Source organism: Vulpes vulpes, chromosome 3, assembly GCF_048418805.1.
Source record: "Vulpes vulpes isolate BD-2025 chromosome 3, VulVul3, whole genome shotgun sequence".
NCBI lineage: Eukaryota > Metazoa > Chordata > Mammalia > Carnivora > Canidae > Vulpes > Vulpes vulpes.
In genome coordinates this window covers 24,102,368-24,123,969 of record NC_132782.1, presented here as the reverse complement: position 1 = coordinate 24,123,969, position 21,602 = coordinate 24,102,368, and the positions used below count along the sequence as shown (strand labels likewise).

General features: G+C 45.2%; 1 protein-coding gene across 3 annotated transcripts in view; it reads left to right on the top strand.

Annotated features, from left to right (window-relative positions):
• Positions 1-13,394: 13,394 nt before the first annotated feature.
• ZNF385B (zinc finger protein 385B) overlaps positions 13,395-21,602 on the top strand; it is a 367,591-nt gene continuing 359,383 nt past the window's right edge. For all 3 annotated transcript variants that reach the window (XM_072752075.1, XM_072752074.1, XM_072752086.1), the window contains exon 1: positions 13,395-13,526. The gene's annotated coding sequence lies outside the window, so the exon portion shown is untranslated. The remainder of the gene's footprint in view (positions 13,527-21,602) is intronic.

Below are 21,602 nucleotides of genomic sequence, written 5' to 3'. Positions count from 1 at the left end.
ATACAACAAATTGGGGGAAATATTTTGAATGCAGGTATGACAATAAAGGAGTTAGTGTCTTCAACACATATGTGAGACTGGTAACCCATATGGCAAAACTAATAGTCTCTCTATGGGGATGGGGAGAAAGGACACCTCAGCCAAGTTTCTACTGCAAATAAGAAAAAACATGTGACCATTTTTTTTTGCCTGCCCTAAATCACCTTTTCCCTGGTTGTTCCCCATCTCCTCCATTTGGAAAATGCTTCTCCTCAAATTCATGAGTTCTTTGGAGCCTCTCAGCCAGATTACTTTGGCCCCTGCCCACTGGGTGGGCATATGATCGAGACCTGGCCCATGGGAAACCTGTCATAGAGCTAGAACAATGTAAGGCAGCATCTAACGGTGTCAGTGGTCATGGTTATTGCCTTTTCATTGGCCAGAGGAACAAAACGGAGGACCTGAAACAGACTTGTGCAACCTGTGGTATATGTCTGAGGGGATATGTAGATCACTGAGGGAAGATCATTGAATCGAATGAGCTAGAAAAAAAATATGGATCACCAACATTGACTACAGATAAATTACGAACTTAAATATCAAAAGCTAAACTTGAAAACTTTTAGAAAGAAATATAGGTGAAAGTCTTTCTAGCCCCAAAGTAGAGAAAGATTTCTTAAACAAGATACAGAAGTGCTAAAGCATAAAGAAGATTGATAAACTTGACTACTCTAAAATTAAGAACTTGTGCTCATCAAGTTGTCTTTAAAAAAAGATAGAAGACAACCTAAAGACTGGGGGGAGGGTGCAGCACACATAACTGACAAGGATCAGAATCAAAATGACATCAAAAATTCCCGCAAACTAAAAATGATACGCACCTCCTCTTTCCTTCTGTACTCACAAATTTACCTCTGCTTTTTCAATGTCCACCGACTCTGATTCCCTTATTCATCCAGCAACAAATTAGATATTGTCTGAGCTAGTTGTTCATTTCCATCTCTATGCGATTTCCTCCAGCTGGAATTAGGCCACCCACCACCCACTGGACTACTGACATCCGAGACACTGCCCCGAGTTAAGTCCATCACTCTCAAGAACTTTCTTTGATGCCTCCAACCTGTCACTCCTTCTCCCTGCAGAATGCATGGAGTCCACTCATCCTTGCTTACTATATTTACATACCCCTATTTGAACTCCGATTTTTTTTTTTTTATATATCCTATCTACGCCGTCATACTTTAACTTTTCCTAAATTTAAGAATTCTTGTAATCCATTCTACTTTCATGGTTCTTCCTTCTGCCTGGCTTTTCCACCCCACAGCTCAGCAGTGTTGTGCCCGTCAAGGGTACAAGTGGCTGAGTGTAAACATTTAAGATTTTATTCAATTTCATCATGAGCACTCCAAAAAAGTAGAACAAAATTAAGGTGGATTCTTCCAAAGAAATGAAAGGGGAAAAAAAAAAAAAAAAAAAACAGCAGTTCACACAAATAAATGCCTAACAGAGATCTTAGGCCAGTTATAGAGACATATGGAAGAGATTTTAAAATATCCATTTACGAAGAAATTGTGAAGGAGGAAGAAAGCAATGTAAACAAGCCAAATTAAGGATAAATTACATACTGGAGAAAGACAATAAGCAGCAAGTTTCAGAAAACATTTCAAATGGCAGTAAAAAGTTCAAATGGGATGGCAACAAATAAAAGTAAATGACTGAACTAATTAGGACTATAAGCAAGAGATCGTTTAGAAGATAAAAACCCAGATGTGTTTATAGCTCTTACTTTCGAAAAAGCAGGCAGAGAGCTACCTTTATCAGACAACAATATTCCTGGGACAACAGATGCAGGCAGTTTTAAAAAAGTTACCTGCAAACAAATTTGATGAGGCGAAAATTCTAAATGTTCACTATTTTTATAAGAAAGAAAAAAAGCGATGAAGCATTGATTTAGACATTTTTAGGTGATACCAGGATCATAAGATTTCAGAAGGATTAGAATATAACCAGGTAGGAATTAATCCATTGATGAAAGATTACATAGTTTGAGATTTCCACAGTGAATTTAGTTTGGGCATGTAAGATGCTTCCATTTCATCAATTACTCAAAGATTCTTGAATGAAGGTGGTTATTTGTAAATTGGAACATCATTAAAATATTATCTTCCAGTAGTGAAATATGATAAAAGTGGAGGCCACCTGCTCTTCAGCCTAGGGCTGCTGGGATACTCAGGCACCAAAAAATCCTAATTACGAGGCACCTGGGTGGCTCAGTCGGTTAAGCATCTGTCTTCGGCTCAGGTCATGGTCCCAGGGTCCTGGGATCAAGCCCATGTCCAGTTCCATGCTCAGCAGGAACCTGCTTCTCCTTCTTCCTCTGCCCCTCTGCTCATGCTCTCTCTTTCTCTCTCTTTAAATAAATAAATAAATAAATAAATAAATAAATAAATAAATAAATAAAGTATTTTAAAGAAATCCTAATTATAAAGCTCATTCGTGTCTAAGGTTCTTCTGGAATCCTGAGGACAGCATTTCAGTGCAACGAAGCACCATCCTCCCCACCCAGGTACCCACGGTCAGCAAGCATTTCGTGTTGAAAGCTGGACAGCAACGGTTAATGGGCAGTAATCCCAGGCCTAGTGCTGCATGAAGTGCTGTCAGATTAGGTCAGAGAAGGACAAATGTCTCCTGACATTCTGCATTCTGCATGCATGCAGTTGATTCATGTAGATGCTCCAGTCATTCCTTCAGGCAGCCCGGGAAGGCGCCGGGGGTGAAGAGACACGAAGGCTCTGGAATCTGAAACTATGAGATCAAGTCCAGCCTCTGTCGTGGACTTGCCAGGTGACCTTGGGTACTCATTCCTCCTGAGCCTTACCCGGTAAATGGGGGCGAGCCTTTGGGGTTGTGGCGGATATCTCCTTTACTGGATTATTGTGAGAATGACTTTTGAGCATACATGTGAATAACTCCTGTAATCACTAACATCCCCTAAAATGAGAAAAGCCAAAGAGGATGAGAACTGAGAAGCTGTGGCATTTGGGGCTTGATAGATCATTGATTTTATTGAAAGCAGAAACTTGATTGAGGAGAGGATGGGAACGTGCAAGCAGCAACTGGGGGCAGTTTTGTTCCAAGAAGTTTCTTGTGTATTTGCCTCCCCAAATACATTAGGCTTTTAAAACAGAGACTGTATTTTAGTTTTTGAAAAATATCTCAAGCTCCGCAACAGCGGTACATACCAGGTTATCCTGTATGACTGGCTGCTTAAGATTTTAGTTAAATAAGTGTTGATGACAAAAGAAAGAATGAAAGAAGACAACAGCTTTAGGTGAAGCAGAATCAAAGGAAGTTTTCCCATCTGGATTTTTAAAAATTTTATTTTGAACACGAAAGACCCCCTGAATATATTAATTGTAAGAGAGCGTGCTGGGAAAAATAGGGGAGATCAAAGATATTTCAGAGGTTCAGGAATATTTCAAATGGTGGAGCAAGCAGAAGGAAATGAGATCAAGAATAAAGGGGACGGCTGTACTGAAAGAAGCAAGAGAAACTGGCATCAGGTGTGCGTGGAGGCGGCCTCACCTTGGAGAGGTAAAGGTAGAGAAATGCTAAGGTGTTCCTTGTGGTGAAGAAGGAGGATGGTGATGCTCAATGAGTCAGGTGGCTTTTACCCTCTAAGAATGCAAGAGATTAGTTTTTCCTGTTGGATAAGGTGATGGATTCGGGGACTTGAGATGGTTGAATGTTCCACTAGAAGTTAAGGAGACAAGAAATGGATCATTGTAAAGGCCCTGGTATAGAGACACCAGGATATCAGGAGTGATGGAGAGGAAGACTGAGTGTGAATTACGGCTTAGGGATGGTGGAAAGGGAAGGCTTAGTGGCTAGATATTTAGTTATTATTGGAGTACATGTGGGGCAGGAAAGGTGTGCTGCTGTCTTGTCAAACTTGTACCTCAAATGGGCCTACTGGATGGTATATTTTTTTCTTTTAATGGATGCCTGATAGGCCACTTACAAATTGCTTAGAAGAAACAAGCTTTTGAAATAGAAATGAAGAAATAAACATATAAATTTGGAATTAATATAAGGAAGAAACATTGAATAATTGAACCTGTCTAGAGATGACAGGGTTGTCTTGAGAAGGGTAAAACCCCCAGCAGTAGGAAAGTACCCATAGACCAGGACATCCAACGAGTGGTTGGGATTAAAACAAATGAAGTTTAATTTCCTGATTCTTGGGATAAGGTTGAGTGGCATCCCCATGCTAACCTAGATGGGCTATGCCTCTTCCTTCCTTCTCTAAATTGTGCTATTTATTTATTTTTTTATTACGCAAAATAAACACATAGATTGGAACAGATAAACTTTAGGTTTCAAAAACTGTGATACTTCAGCAGATTTTTGAAGTAGCTTGAGCACAACCACACTGCTAAACCCAAGGGTATATTACTTCATCCCCTGCCTACTGCTTTTTGAAAAGCACTTATTACTTTTATAACAGCAGTTAAACATGTGAATACATTATGCTTATAAAATGTTTAGTTCATGTTTACTAGAATAATTTATTTTACCATTTTTTTTTCTGTTACTGGGCACTTAGTTTGCTACCAACGTTTTTTCTTATTCAAACTATAATGTAATGACCACCTGTGTATATACTGCTTTGCTTAGATGTGTTGGTGCGTCTCTGGGATAACGTGGGATTGCTGTGTTGAAGGATATGCACACGAATAAGGTACCTTCCTGAAAGGTTATATCAATTTACAGTCCCATCAATAGTGCATGAGAGCATGCCCGATTGTTTAATAGTCTCATATAACATATAACTATGTCCGTGGTATGATGAAGAAAATAAAAAACAAACCCGTTGTCTTCTTAAGCTTCTATATCAGGAAATCTTAACATATGTGAAAAAAAATAGATGGTATATACCACAAAATACACAAGTAAAGTTATATCCACGTATATTTTATGTGACTTGTATAGTTGCTCGAAATGTATCAATCAAAACTTTTGTAAATTAATTGATATGGATGGGTTTTACATTTCCTTAAATCTTTTCATGCATCGATTTATTTTGTTCAGTTGTGACCGTGGTATATCAATTATTTTCTCTTTTCGTCTTTATGTTGCAATCGATAACTTCCCATGTTACTCACTCCAACGTCCTAAGAAACATTATTGAAAATAACTACGTAATATTCCCTTAACAGGATGTGTTTGACTTTTCTTAGATTGCCTAGTTTTTCTTATCGGTAGTAAAGCAACGACACTTTTCTTTGACTCATTTTTTCCCCTCTACATTTAGCATTATCTCCATAAGATATAGCCTATATTGAAGTTATATTGAAGTTGGCCTATATTGAAGGAATAGTCATTTTAAGAGCTTGGTAAATATGGCAAATACTACTTGTAGGAAAAGTTGCACCAAGGAATAAGATAACCATTTCACCATACCTTTGCCACAATATTTTATATAACTTCATAAAAGTCTGCTAATGTAATGTTATTGCATGCTGTTTTAAATAAATGTTTTTAATTTTTAGTGAGCATGAACACTGCATATACCTGTCCTTTGTCTATACAAGATTGTCCTCTACGCTAATCTCTCCACCTTGGCTATTGTTGGATAATTCTTTGTCCGTGTACTGTAGATTTGTTAGCAGCATCCCTGTCCCCTATGTACTAGATGCCTGCAGCATTCCTAACTTGTATCAACCAAAAATGTCTCTAGACATTGCTAATTATCTGACTGGGGACAAAATCAGACTTTCTGAAGGATCTTATTTTTAGCCAATAAATTTTCTTTGCTTTTTTGTTTGTTAAAGATTTATTTATTTGTTTGAGAGGTTGGGGGAAGGGCAGAAGGAGAGAGACCCTCCAGCAGACTTGACTGAGCATAGAGCCCTCCTCCCCAGTGCTTGAGATCATGACCTGAGCTGAAACCAAGAGTCAGATGCTTAACCAACTGAGCCACCCAGGCACCCCAAAGACATTTTCAGTAATATAGTAAACTATCTAGTTAGTCAGGCTCTCTTGAAAGTTCAGATGTTTGTATCCAAAGTAAGAAACATTCATTCATTAAGTGAGAAATAACTCAAGTGGAAACAGGCTAAAAAGTGAAACTTTTTAAAGATTCTTAAAAAGCTAACAGAGGCTAATTGAGGTCGGTCTGTAAAGTTTCATGGTAGTGCCAACACTGAACAGATAAGGAAACAGAAGCTCAGGGAATTTAAGTCAACTGCCCAAGTTCACTTTCCGAGTAGCTCGGGCTAGAATTCAAGTCTCGATACCTCCAGACTTCAGGTCTTTCCATAATCCCACACTATGGCTCAGGCCAGTCTGCTCTCCATTATAATGCATGTGGGTCCATCTCCTTTAAGGAACCTTTTTCAGAAAACCTGCCTGAGCTACAGTGATTTCACCCTCTCCACTAGTATATGCCTCCTTGGTTAGCATGGAATTCTTCAGCTAATGTTCGATGTTTAAATGATTGTCACTTGTACTTTAGGGTTGATCCCAATTACTTGAAAGCCCTTGGAAGGTAGTTGGGTCAAGGGCTCTGACCATGAAGGGTACTCACAAAACAACACAAATTGGGCAGCTTCAACAGCATCTTGGATTCTTCTGTTAGGATTATGATGGCCCCTTAAACTGGCCAAGCAGTGCTGGATCCTTACATAAAGGAGATGAGTTTTGACCAATAGCAAGGAAGTAGAAAATGTGGGCCGAAACTATTCTCAAATTGAGTAGCTTATTAGTAAGTTATCTATAATGAGAATGAGAGATAGGAAAAAATATTGATGGATTAGAAAATTAAGGGAAGAGTTGGGACGGCATGTTGTTCTCCATTGTACCCCTGGGGCCTAACACAGATTTGTACATCAAACACATGGTATCTGGTGAAGAAATGATTGGATAATCGTATGAACTTTCTGAAAATCACTTCCTCTGCGGCCTTTACACCGGCAGCATCCAAGCCTGCATTGAATGCCAACAACTGGTGTAAATGAGTCTTAGGTGCTTCCGGTGGTGGATGAATGCTAACAAAAACCAAGAACCAGTCTTTGGCTTTAAGAACCAGACGGTCTTATTGGAAAGATGGGATGTGAGATAAGGACCAGATGTAAGGAGTTGTTTAGAGAGCTCCAGATGGTCATCCAAAATAGGATAGATAGTGCGAGGTCAAAGACTATAACATATTCGGAATTTGCTGAGAAATAGAGGTCTTCCTCCTCGGCCTTCTCAACTCCTTTCCCACAACCCTGCCTTGAGGTGACGAAGTGGAGAAGAGCTTCACAAGCTATGGTGATAGGACTTGCAGCAAGTGAAAAAAAGAAAACTAGAAACCACGTACTCTGCAAACAGGCACTAAGCTGCTCTTTGCAAGGTATTACATATCAGGTATTCTAAGGGACTAAAGAACAAGTAGGATGTGATTTCTACTCTCGGTGGAATTTACAGTCAAGTCAATCCTTTTGATTAACCTCAAGAAGTAGCATATAAGGAACTTTTTAAAGATAAGATAAACTCGAGTTGGATTGGCTCTGCCAATCTGTGCCCTTGGGCATATCACAAAGTTACTGATTCTCACTTCCCGCCTCTGTAAAATCGGATTAACTATTTCTCCCTCCTAGGATTCTAGGACAATAAACGAGACAAGGCATGTACTGTACGTGGGACGCGGTGTTCTCCCGTCAGGACTACAGCGTTAGCTCTTCAGACACTGAACCCTTTTAAGAATTATTCAATACACAAAGTTCAACATCAGTAATGTCTCTGAAATTATGACATAGGTGAAAATGAAAAACCTTTTTAAAACTATAATTTTAAATCAAAAGGTTCTAGTCACTTGGGAGCTTCCCTAGTTGCCAAGCAGTTGGAAGCACAAAAGGGAGAGAACTGAAGAACTGAGCCTAAGGAAGAAATCAAGGTTTATGAGAGGTGTATTACCACGTCCTCAGATTCAGAAAAAGTGAAAGGAAATCAAAATTGCAAATGCAGTTCAAAGAAGATTAATTTTTATGTCTACCTCAGTGCAAAGAGCCAGACAGGGGAATATGTGCCAACCAGGGTAATCACACTGCAATCTAATCAGGAAAGGATTTGGGGATATCATGAAGTTGGCATAGCCTTCATTTGGGGGCCCACGGAGGTGCTGGGTTAAGTTTCAAAGGAAAAGAGACATAAGGAGAGGCATAGTTATTACTGCAAAGCCTGGTTAAGGCCTAGAAGGAATACTTTTACAATATTGATCACCTCTGGACACAAAAGATATTATTGCCTTTCAAGGGGGGCACTGATTCCACTACATCTCGAAAACATAAATTTTTATGAGGAAAGGGTGAAAGCAGGCAGATCTTGGCCACACTTGGGAAAAACACTTAAATTATTAATTGTAAAATATCAAGATAAAGAAATCACAATGTGTTCAACACAAAAAGGGAAGACATATTAGCAAGAAATTTAAATGCATGACCCTTCTCTGCAGAGAGTATTCAAATAAAATCGGAAGATAAAAGGAAACAACTCAATCTCCAGTTAAAAAATAATTGCAGGCCAAGAGGCCAATTCTTTTTCACAGAATACTAGTGATTCACATAAAGACAATCCCCTAAGACAGGGGAAAAAAAAAAAGACTATCACAGCTCCTCAAGTAAGCCTGAGACTTAGCAATGGGTTTTATATTTCTTTTCCTTCCAAATACAGATATTCCAGTTAGATTTAAGATACTATTAGCTTTAAAAAGGAGACAAATATAAATCACAAATTGATAGGTCAGAAATAACCTTACAATTTCCACTTAAAACAAATTTCGTACACTTTTAAACATATTGATTATATATATAAATGTCTAGGTCCAATTGGGAGTTTCTACATAAAGCCAACTCATTGGGTTTAAATGTCTATCTATTCCATTATTTTTTTTTTATCAAATGTGAGAAAAGAATATGAAAATCACCTGATCAAAAAGCCCTCAACATTTGTGTTTCAGTTGTTATCCATCTTGAGTAAGCAGACATCCTTAAAATAATGATTATCATGGATTTGAAGAAATAGACATGTTTCGCTGAACCCGAGTTGGGGCTTTTAAGAACAAGTGTCAGTACCACATGAATGGACCCAGAGGGCATTATGCTAAGTGAAATAAGTCAGAGAAAGATGAATACCATATGATCTCACTTATACGTGGAGTCTAAAAAACAAACAAAAAGAACAAACAGACAACAAAGAGAAATAGATCCATAAATACAGAGAAAAAACTGATGGTTGCTGAAGGCAGGGGAGTGGGGGGATGGGCAAAATGGGTGAAGGGGAGTGGGAGATACAGGGTTAAAGTTATGGACTGAATAAGTCACAGGGATAAAAAGTAAAGAACAGTGAACGTAGTCGATGGTGTTGTACTGGCATCGTATGGTGACAAATGGTAGCCACACTTGTGATGAGCGTGACATAACGTATCGAGTTGTCAAATCACTATGTAGGATACCTGAAACCGATGTCATGTTGTTTGTCAACTATACTTCAATTACACAAAAAAGAAAAGAAAACGAAGAATAGGGTGTCTTTCCCAAAGTAGGGCACCATGACACAATGAGATACAATGAGTTTTAAAAGAAAGAACCAATGTCAACCAAAAAACTATTCCATTAATTTCTCATAGTATGTGGAAGTTGAAATCAAAGATTTTCTGGTATTTGTAATGTTCACGTATGCTTGTAAACAAATATAACATAGTAGCCTATGAAAACAAAATTTACCATCTTTTATCCAGCTCTAAGTTGCTCTGAAAGTCCCTGATAGAATTTTTCTTTTTTTTGTGTGTGTTTCTAAGAGACTTTAGACCTTATTGCCCAATATGGAGATATGTGGCCCTGAGCTGGGAGTGTTGCTGATGGCTCTAAGCAATCGAAAATAGCCACAGGGCCTAGTTTTATAAGATCCTGTTGTGGAAACTCTTACCTATTTCTTGGAAAGGTAAGAGGAAAACTGAGTGATTTATGAAATCTTCAAATTGGTTGGTGTTGTTCTTATCACCAAGTTCTTTACCCAGTGGATAGGTTGATTCTGTGGACATAGGTTAGTTTTGTTTTCAGTTTTTTGGGACTTTTTTTTTTTTTAAGCCATCTCTATACCCACCATGGAGTTTGTTTGAACTCAGGACCCCGAGATCAAGAGTCACATTTTCTACCTAGTGAGCCAGCCAGGTGTCCTATATAAGGAGGGTTAAAAGGAGTTTGTCTGCCTCAGTTCATCGATATTTAGGAACCAAAGCACCACACGCCTTGTAAACACACATAGTAGGAAGGAAAAAGGCTTAAATTAATCTTTCTGCTACATCCCTCTTCACTGTTTAGGGACCTCTTCTTGCTGCACACCCCCCTGCATTGCTGCTATCCTGCCAGTCCTGCCAGTGCTCCTCGCCTACAGCTAATAGTTGTCCGAGTTGGTTTACACCATCAGTGCCAGGAATGAGTAATGATGGTTCCAGGAAAATGATGGTGCAAGAGTTTGAGGACAGGAGGACCCCATATATCACATACCACTGGAAAGGCACAGGCCGATGCCAATGCCAAGTTATCCCATAAGCTCACATTTGCCATCAGAAACTCTAGAGAGAAGCTGTCGTCTCTATATATTTAAATTTTGTGGGTTTTAGTGTAATGTCGTTTCCATGTTGAAGTATATTTAGAAGGCCGGCTCTGCAATTGTTCCAGTGCCTGGGCCTCTGGAGACTTTAATCCTATCTTGGCTAAGGATGTGAAGGCACACAGCTCTTAGTTATGTCACAGGTAAAAAAAAAAAAAAAAAAAGAAAAAAAAAGTGGGAGTTGTCTGCATGTATTTTATGCTTCCTTCAGCTGTTGTTAGGACATGTAGCCCTCAAATTATTGTCCACCAGAAGTCTCTGCTATAGGTGATTAAAAATAGACAGGGAGGAGAGAAGGATATAGTTGCAGTTTGCAGGACAGAAAAAAATGCACATGCTGCTAAATTGTGCAAGCCACAGAGAACACTTCTCACAGGTGCTCCACTGGGCAGAGGTTACTCATTTGCCTCCAAGAGCAATCCAAGGTGTTGACTTGGGGCTGTGAGGGCCCCCGTCCCTCTCCCCGTACCTTAGGTAGCTGGAGATACCAATACTTATCTGAGCTCAGCAGCAAGCACGCCCGTTCCCAATTCTGGAGGGCAGGGCACTGGAAGCTGGGTGTTTTTCTCCAGCAAGGCTTTTGCCTCTGGAATTTCCTGCCCGTCCCCGTCGGCCAGAACCCCACCTTACGACTGTGACTGACCGGCAGGGACTCAGGGAAGACTTGTTTTCAGTGTAACTTTCACTGATGGGAGGGGACCTTAAGGCCACGATCTTGTAGACCACTTGGGCGGTTACCATAGCTCCTGCCGGGTGGGTTACAGTGGTTTCATCCTGGTGCTTGCTGCCTGCATGAAGCAATTTCAAACAGGGAACCGTTTTAGGAACAGGCCTACCAAGAAGTGTGTGAGCCAGTGAGAATGCACACCTGGATATGCAGATATTTAGAATTCTAAATACTTAAAAACTGTCAGATTGATGCTCCCTCTCAGGCCGGTAGCTCAGGTGTGTTGGTGCCTGCGATAACCCTAAGTTCCCAGGCGGGTCACGAGCACAACCTGCTCCCCTAGGGAGCTCGAGGGTGGTGCGCCTGCGGCGGCCAAAGCTCAAACCCACCCTGGAGAGCAGCCCTGGCTTTGGCGGCTCGCGGAGATCTTCACTCCGGACCATGATGCCAGGACACCAACAGCTGCGGCCTTAATTATTGATGGAGTCAGTGTCAATCATCTGAGAAGAAAACCAAAGAATAATATTTTAAAATCATTTGGTCCAGAGAATATTTTAAAATCATTTTATCAAAAAAAAATCTCTTGTCATTTATTACTCTTGATCTTCTCCAGCCAAAGAAGTAATCTTAGAAAACTGCCCTTCGAAAATTATTTTTCCAAATGAGTGGGAAATATCAGGGAGGGAGACAGAACATGAGAGACTCCTAACTCTGGGAAACGAACACTGGGTGAAGGGGAGGAGGGCGGGGGGGGGGGGGGGGGGGGGTGGTGGTGACTGGGTGATGGGCACTGAGGGGGGCACTTGATGGGATGAGCACTGGGTATTATGCTATATGTTGGCAAATCGAACTCCAATTAAAAAAATATGTAAAAAAAAGTAATTGTCATCTAAAAAAATATTTTTCCTTTCCCCTTAATGTTTTCTTCCTTCCTTCCCGTCTTCCTTTCTTTCTTTCCTTTCTCTCTCTCTTTCTTCCTTCCTCTTTCTTTTTTGTCCTTCCTTTCTTCCTTTCTTCTTTCTGTGTCTCCCTTCCTTCCTTTTTTCTTTCTTTTTCTTTCTTTTCTCTTTTTCTTTTCTTTTCTCAGTTTTTCTTTTCTTTCTCTTTTTCTTTCCTCTTTCTTTTTCTTTTTTCTTTTCTCTTTTTCTTTCTTTTTTCTTTCTTTTCTTTTTCTTTTTCTCTTCCTTTTTCTTTCTTTTCTCTCTCTTCTTTTTCTTTTTCTCTTTTTCTTTCTTTTTTTCTTTTCTCTTTCTTTTTCTCTTTTCTCTCTTTTTCTTTCTTTTCTTTTTCTTTCTTTTTCTCTCTTCTCTTTTTCTTTTTCTGTTTTTCTTTCTTTTCTTTCTTTTCTTTCTTTTCTCTCTTTTTCTTTCTTTTCTTTTTCTTTCTTTTCTCTCTCCCCCCCAGGCGCTCTCCCTTTCAGAACCCAGCACCTTGGCTGCTGGCACTACTTTTCAGCGATGCCCCACATGGGGGAGACCAGGGACCCGTCTCGGTTGTGCAAACTTTAACACGGAGGGGAGGGGAGCCCCCCGGGACCCCCCTCCCCGGGACCCCCGCCCCCGGCCGGGCTGCCACGCTGTGGGCGCCGCGGGCCTTCCCGGCTCCGCCACCCCGCGGGCGGCCGGGCGCGCTCCTGGGGCCGGGGCGGGGGCCGGGGCGGGGGCCGGGGCGGGGGGGGGACGAGCGGTCGTCGGCGCGCGGACCCGGGGAGGGGAGTTGCGCTCCGGCCCGACTCGTGCCGGGCAGACCCGCCCCCGCCCCCGCGCCCGGCAGGCAGGGAGGGGGGCGGGCGGGCGGGACGGAGCCTCCCGGGGCCGAGGCGGGGTTGGGGGGCGGCGATGCGGCGGGAGGCCCCGCAGAGCCCCCGCGGCCCCGAGCGCTGCCGCCTCGCCCGCCCCTAGGGCGCCCGCCTCGCCGCTGCCCGCCGGAGGCCGCCTGCAGCTCGGGGCGCGGGGCGCGGGGCGCGGGGGGCGCGGGGGCTCACGCCCCTCACCTGGGCCGGGCGGGGCGCGCAGGCGCTCAGCGCGGGGGCCGCGCCCCGAGCCTCAGCCCGAGCCTCAGCCCCGCGCCCGCGGGCGGCGCACAGTTCCGGGCCCGCGCGGGGCCGAGCCGCCGCCCGCCGCCCGCCGCCCCGGCCGCAGCGCACACCGGAGAGCGTCTGCGCGGGGCCCGGGGACAGCGCCGCGGCCGCCAGCGTCCCGGCCCGAGCCGCCGCCGCGCAGAGGTGAGTCCCGCCCGCGTCCGCCCCGCGCCCCCGGACCCGCGTGCAGCCGGAGCCCCGGGGTCCGTGCACCCTCCCGCCCCCGCCCCGGGGACCCGTGCGCCCTCCCGCCCCCGCCCCCGGGCCCGCAACCGCGCGCCCCCCGCCCCTCCGCCCCGCGCGCAGCCGGCGCCCCCGGGACCCGCGCCCCCGGGACCCGTGCGCCCTCCCGCCCTCCCGCCCGCGTGCAGCCGAAGCTCCCGGGGTCCGTGCACCCTCCCGCCCGCGCCCCCGCCCCCGGGACCCGTGCGCCCTCCCGCCCGCGTGCAGCCGGAGCCCCGGGGTCCGTGCACCCTCCCGCCCCCGCCCCCGGGACCCGTGCGCCCTCCCGCCCTCCCGCCCGCGTGCAGCCGAAGCTCCCGGGGTCCGTGCACCCTCCCGCCCCCGCCCCCGGGCCCGCAACCGCGCGCCCCCCGCCCCCCCCGCCCCGCGCGCAGCCGGCGCCCCCGGGACCCGCGCACCCTCCCGCCCGCGCCCCCGGGAAGGGCCGGGAGCCCCCCCACCCCGGACTTCGCACTGGGTCCCACTTGTGGAGGGGCTTGGCGGGGGCTCCCGGAGCGACCGCAGCCCGCAGGGGCCCCGCGTGGACCGAGCGGAGGGGGCCCGGGCACCTGCCGGGCAGGTGTGGCGCCGGGCGTCTCCCTCGCCCTTTCGGGGAGCTGCGGCGCTGGGGGCCGTGTCTGCGGAGGGGCTCCGAGGGAGTCCCGCAGCCGAGGGGAGGTCCCCGAAGTTTGCACTTGCGGGGCTTGGGGCGCCCGAGGGAGCCGCGCGGGGCCGCGGAGGGGCCGGGGCGCGGGGCGGTGGGCACGAAGCGGGAGCTGCTGGGACGGCGCCCGGGTGTGTCCCAGGTCGGGGACCGGGACGGGCAGCTCCCAGGGCGGACCTGGGCGGGGAGCGCTGCGGCCCCGCGGGGCACACAGGCTGCCCCCAGCCCTCGGCCCCCCCGACAGGAGCACAGCTCTGGATGCTCCCCGAAGCTCTTGGGGTGCGAAACGTCACCTCCCGTATTTTCACACAGCAGAGGTGGTTCGGATCCCCCGCACCCCCTTTGGTTTTGCTCTGCCCCGGAGCATCCGCCCAGGGGAACGCAAACTTTGTCGAGATGTAGCGAAGGATGCTCAGCGGGAGGCCTGCGCCCGCGGCCGGAGGGTCCAGCCTCCAGCTCCAAACGCGCGGGTTCAGCGGGATGCCCGGAGCCGTAGAAAATGCATTTATCAAACTAAAAAGCAGGCTTTTCATAAAGTCAATAAGCTGCATCTTAGATAAAGGTTTTGGCTGGAGAGAGCTCCCTTAAATATTTCAGGACACCGTTTCCCTGGTTTTCCTAGTCCTTTCATCTTATCTTGATGCCATCTGTGCGCGGAGTGTGTGCTGTCCCCTCCCTGGGATACATAAATGCCCCTAGAATGCAAATACTGCCTTGGAAGTTCTGTTGTTACAGGAGGCTTTTAAGGTGGAGGGGAAAAAAAAGAATGTGTCTTTACTCAAAAGTGTCGCTCGTGGTTCAGATTCCGTATCCCCATAAATCAAATATTTGTGGATTTATCATTGACACTGCTGCTCATTTCCAAAAGTGATTTGAGGAAGCTTGGAATGAAAACCACAAATCAAATAGCTATTCTCGTAGATCTCCTTGACCTCTCAGGGATGCATTTGTAGTAAAATGCTTTTGAGAAGGTGAGCCCTTCTTACGAAGGAAAAATTACTGCCCTCCCTGGAATCAGCCGAGTGATAGAAATGTTTTGCAGCATAATTCCGCGTGTGCTTCATTTGCACTATATTATTTTACATTACGTAAGTACTGATGTCTTTATAGAAGTTGAGCCACGAAGCAGCAGCTACGTTGACGAAAAGAACGTCGACGTTTTATAGCATTTTACCAAATACACGGATTCAAGGGGCAAAAAGCGAACGGTGAACTGAATGTATCCTTCTTGAACTGAGGCAGAGAGAGGAGAACAACAGAGGTGTCTCTTCTGCCATCAAACCGGAGAAGGAACTGTCATTAGTACTTGTCACCCAAACATGGCCAATTAGTGAGACCTGTCAGCAGTTAGAGGAGAACTTTACCAAGTGTTACCTATTACGTGAGGATTTATCAAGTTATATCAGGTGTGCTCAGTGTCCTTTATCTCAGATTAGTGACCTGGCTCAGTGAGGGGGGAAAAAATGCAGCAAAACAAACACAACTCCAAAAGGTAAAACGTCTACGTAGAATAATGCTGTGTGGAGCTCCCACCGTGGAAGAGATCAGAATCTTCAATCCCTCAGCTGCCTCCCCCCTACTTTAGATTTTTTTTTTCTTCCAGCTGAGCTTGAAGACATCATTGCATGATTTTAAATAGCCACAATATGTATTAAAAAATATGGGCAATTAGTTTACTTCTCACAGGAGTAATTGCTTCATTTATGAAAATCTTTGCTCACAGAAGTAAAGAGCAAAATTGGCTTTCTGCTGTCCCTATAAAATCCCATGTCTTCCAGGAGCTAAAGAACAATGAGCACGTTCGTCCCAATTTCCCACTGCTTTTTACTCCTGCGTTTTTATTGTGACCGCCTCCCCCACCGGTTCACCATCTCTATTTTGTCGTCTCCCCGGGTCCCGTCTCTGTTCCCGTGTGTCTCGATGTCGTCTTTTCATCCTACCTCTGCTTTTTCATTTTTTTGTTTTCTGCAGTTTTCTCTTGATCCTCTTTTGCTTTGTAATAGGTGATCTCCTTTTTGCATGTTACTTTTTGTTCAGTGATGTCCTTTCCTTAGTGCTGGATTATTTTCCCAAAGTGCTATTCCTGTCTCTACTTTCCCTCCTAAGTTTCCTATTGACGACCTGAATCATCTGCGAACTGCTTCTGTATTCCTCTCAAGTGCCTTCAGCGGGCCTAAACTCTAATTGACATCTTTCTTCTTACTTGAAAAGGGGTGACTCTGTCAATTTCTGTATTTCTCTCGGTCACTCAGGACCTTACCAGTATCTTTGCTCTCCAAATACAATGCACAGAAAATCCCATGGGCTCCATCTCCACATGATGTCTCATGATACCTGCTTCTCCACCTTTTTATGCCCATGGGGGTTGTATTTCTTTGGACTCTTAACTCTTTCTAGAAACTACCCTGATGCCTTCCTGACTAGTTGCCCAGATCCAGTCTCTCATTTCCAATCCATTTACGCTTGGTTTGTAGAATAAGCTGCTTTGAAAAAAAAAAGATTTTATTTATTTATTCATGACACACACACACACACACACACACACACACACACAGACACAGGCAGAGGGAGAAGCAGGCCCCATGCGGGGAGCCGGAACCGGGACTCGATCCCGGGACTCCAGGATCACACCTTGGGCTGAAGGCAGGCGCTCAACCGCTGAGCCACCCAGGCTGCCCCAGAATAAGCTTCTCAGAGCAGAGCCCCGCTCAGCGCCAGTGCCCTACCAAACAACACAAACCTCATCTCTGACATGTTCAGACCCTTTGCAGTCCAGGCCAAAAGCGGCTCCACTTTTTTACTTTGATCTCCTAGATTCACTCATTCACTCATTTCTTTTGTGAATATTTGAGTGCCTGCTGCGTGCCAGGCACAGTGTAGATCATACTTTTAGAAGTGCCTTGTGTATTAGCTCAGTGCTGTGCTGCACATTTTATTTTCCAGTGGTGGAATCCACCGTTAAAATACGATCTTACGGGCCCCAGCAAGCCCACTGACCTCCCAGCCCACCCTTAGTAGCCTTGAGGGCGTCACCATCTCGGAGTCCCGAGTCCCCTTGAAACAGTCGGGAAACTGCTCTGGGCCGAAGGCGGCGTCCCCTCAACCCACAGCAGGCTTCTGGGTTCTGCGTCTTTGCTTCTGCTGTTCCCTCTGCCTAGGAGAGGCCCCCCCACGCCCCCAGCACCAGTTCCACCTGCCGGGGAGTCTGGGCAGCTGCTCCCTGTCTCTGAACCCCAGCTTCTGCTCCTGCAAACCCTGTGACACTTTGCTCGGCCTCTTCCTGGAGCACAGCCATTGTCTCCCTCTGTAGCTCCCCGCGTGCTTCCTGCCTCGCGTGCCTAGCCTCAGGCCTGCCGCTCCTGAAACACCCCGAGGCCCGGCGCATCGCATCGGGGACACCCTGCAGAAGTTCTTTAAGGAGCCCGAGCTCTAACTAGTTCTCCAGGCCCAACCTCTGCCCGCCGTGGCCGCCTGTCCCAACTCCTCTGGCTGTCGCAGGAGCGGTGGAGCCAGTGCTCCTCGAGTCTGAATATGCCCCGAATCCTGGGGGGCCCCGCTCGGAGGGCGGGTGCTGCTGGAGCAGGTCGGGGCTGGGCCAGAGGGTCCAACCCCCCCGGGGTTGGTGGCAGCCCGGCCTCCCTGCTGGGTTTCAGTTTCCTCCAGGTAGTGTTCGCAGCCCTAGAACTTTCTCCTCTGAAAGTATTTTAGGCCTCGATGTGCTTCCCAAGCCCGAATGAATGGAAGATGCGGTGATGCCCTTGAGTTTTTGCTTATTTTGCTGGTAAAGCGTTGCCACGGCTGCTTCTCCCCCTTGTATTTTTCTCCGGCCGTTATTTCTTTGTCGTCTTATTAGTTCTGATTATTTCTTTGTCGTCTTATTAGTTCCCATTTCCCCCTTAGGTTCAGGCAGAGGCGGGTCCCCTCCCTGCTATGATTCTTTCTCTTTCCCGAGCCCTCTCTGGTTCTTAAAATTCTCCCTTGGCCGACTCCCGGCCCCAACTGTTCTCCTGTTGCTTCCAAAATTTTCCTGCGAAAGGAGCCCTGAGACAGGGCGCGGCGACTCCACTTACCCTGCCTTCACCGGAGCCTGAGATGTGCGGCTGCCGGCGCTGGGACACCCGTGAGCTCCTGGCCTGGGGCAGGAGGAGGCGGCTGGGGGCGGCCCCAAGGATCCCGCCCCATCGGGGCGCTGCTGTGCCCGCATCTAATGTTTCTGTTCTAGATAAACAACTTGCACTTTTGTTCTTGCGCTACCCGGAGAAAGACTCATGTTTCTTCAGAAACAGAACAAAACAAAACCCTATACCTTGGCATTTGCAAATCTGGTTTTTCTCAACCCTGGATTCATACTAAAATCAACTCAGGAGCTTACAAAAAAATAATGATGTGTTTAGCTCATTTCAAGGGAGTGATTTAATTTATCAGTATTTTTTTTTTAAGTCTCCCCAGGCGAGTGTGACTTGGGAGGCAGCGCAGAGTGAGGGTGGGAACCCAGCCTCGGCCCATCACACCTGACCTGGCTGCTCACCAGCTGTGGGGGCTTCCGCAGGTTACTTCACTTCTTGGGGCCTTAGTGTCTTCACCTGTGACAATGGGTTGACGTGGTTCTTGTGAGGAGAGACGGGAGCCATTCGTGGAATTCTGCGCATGTTGGGGTCATTGAAGAAACAGTAGTGTGGCTTATCCTGATGGTCTTGCCGTTGACGATTTAAATCCAGAGTCACTTAAGGGTCACTTCGCCTTGGAGCTGAGGCTCTCCTCGCCCCCTGTGGTTCAGTTTCAAGAAATGCGGCCTAGAGAAGGAATTTATGAGCATATTTTTCAGAAGTCAGTGAGAAAATATAGAAGAGGGCGTATATATTAATAAAAACCAATCACCCTTTTACTTTTGATCCATTTGGTGCCACATCAACTCTATGATCTCATAAATAGCGGAGATAGATTAAAACACATATAAACGGATACAAAAGGATGACCGGGCTTTCATACCTACGTCATGAAAAATGACTTTGCTCTTTAATAAAGACAGTTCTATCACCAACAGATAGACAGGGTGGAAATTGATGGATCCAAGAGTGCATTTTATTTTGGAAATAAATAGAAATGTGCTAGGCATTTACATTTCAGAGTTTATAATGGGAAATGGAACTTAAAAATTAACAAGCGCACAGAGAGAGAGAGAGAGAGAGATCCTGTCCTAAGCAGGCTAAAGCTAATCAATTTTTTCTTCTCTGTTTGGCTGAGATTCTAGAAGAGCCGTTATGCTATAATGCTATCATCAGAGCGGCAAAGCAAATATTGGATAAATGGATATAACCAACGTTAACTGAAGCCCCACATCCCCTCCCCTTTTTTTTTTTTTTCCTTTTTTACATCTGAAAACAAATAAAAAGATGCTCAGTAATTGCAGTGGGCCTGGCCTAGGTGCGTGCTGGTCAACACTCGGGGTGTTACGCTGATGGCCTCCGCGTGGAAAAGAAGGGCTAGAGGGTACTGCCTCTCACCTTTCTCTCTTAGAATAAAAGGTTTCACTTCTGCATTATTTACTTTTTTGATCAGAAAAAGTATTTTTCAATTAAACTGATTACACTTTTCTAAAGTTTATTTTCCATATTGTGATGTGTACTTTTTAAATAACACAATTAAGACCAAGATATTATGACATTTTAAAAAGAACTGTTGAGCTCCACTAAGGAAAGCGAGAGACATTTAGCTGATTCTATTTTCAATCTTCGCTTTAGTATACTTGTGTTAAAATTGTGTCAGATTCTACAGAGAGCTGTGATTTTTAATGTGTATTGGTTAAAGTGGTCAGTCTGATGGTTAGTCCATTATGTAAGGTTTTCAGAGGCTAGAGGCCTGGACGCTTGGTCAGCTTATACTGGTCGCAAATCAGGATTCAGATTCTAATTAATCTCCAGCTTCCTGGATTGCTGTTTCTGTGAAGTGGGAGTTAAGGATAGAAAAATGACTACTGTTCAGTCTTTGGGATGGACAGGGATCTTTGCACAAAATCCTCATTGATAAATTGGAAAAATGAGACCAAAGAAATCTAGAGTATTTAAAATTTGAGCCTAAGAAAATTAGACATTACAAATAAGGACAGAAAAAGTTTTGCTGATGCAAACGCTAAAATTTAAACTTCACATAGAAATTGTATAGACCCTGTGAGGTCCTTAGAGCTGATACATTAGAGGTGGGAAGACTGTACCTCACAGACTTAGAAAGGGAGAGGTATTACCTTATATTTTACCTAAAATATAATGCTGAGAGTAAGAAGACAAAGCACAAAATGCCCTTGTATGTATAAAAAACACACTTGTGTATAAATACAGGCGTTTTAAATTTATATCTATGAGTATTTTTATTTTAATGAGTTGGTCTTTGCACACAGGCTTACACAATATCTAGAAATGCTGACGATTAAATATATCTAATTACCTGCATTTGTTACACTGCCGAAGATGGAAAGAAGTAGAGCCTAATGGTTGAGTTCAGGCTCTGGAGTCAGACTTTGTGAATGCAAATTTCAGCTCTTCCACTTATTAGCTGTGTGAGTTTGAGCAAGTTACTCAACCTCGCTGTGCCTTAGTTTCCCAAGTCTATGAGGCAATGAGAAATTTTCATAGGATCATTGTCCAAAACAACGAGTGCACATAACATACTTAGCAATGTTCTTAGGACTTAGCAAAGTCCAGTATTCATAAAGGTAGCCATTGTTACACATTACATGGTTAAATAATTAATAGCAAGTGCCTCACAGATACATTGATTTCTTTGCCAAGAGAACTTGTGCAACTCTAAGTGTTACACCCTGAGTTCGAAACTTACTTAGCTATTTTTCTTTTTTTTTTTTTAAGATTTTATTTATTTATGCATGAGAGACAGGGAGAGAGAGAGAGAGAGAGAGAGGGGCAGAGACACAGGCAGAGGGAGAAGCAGGCTCCACGCAGGGAGCCTGACGTGGGACTCCATCCTGGGACTCCAGGATCACGCCCTGGGCTGAAGGCCATGCTAAACCGCTGAGCCACTCAGGCTGCCCACTTTGGTATTTTTCAAAGATATATTATTTTCTCCTCTATCTTTCTTTGTTTACTTTAGGAGAGCAATGACATGAAAGAGAGAATAGAGGTGTGGGATTGTAAGCACTACAAGGACTCTAGACAGTTTGTAACCATGTGAAGCACAGATGGATTTTTGTAATAACAAAATATATAAGTCAGGGTGTAGGATTTTTGAAAAGACCAAGTGGTTTAAGATGTAGCTTCTGCATGAATGTGCTTCTGGAACTTGGTACTCATGTATGAACCTGGAATGGTGGGCGGTGACCCAAA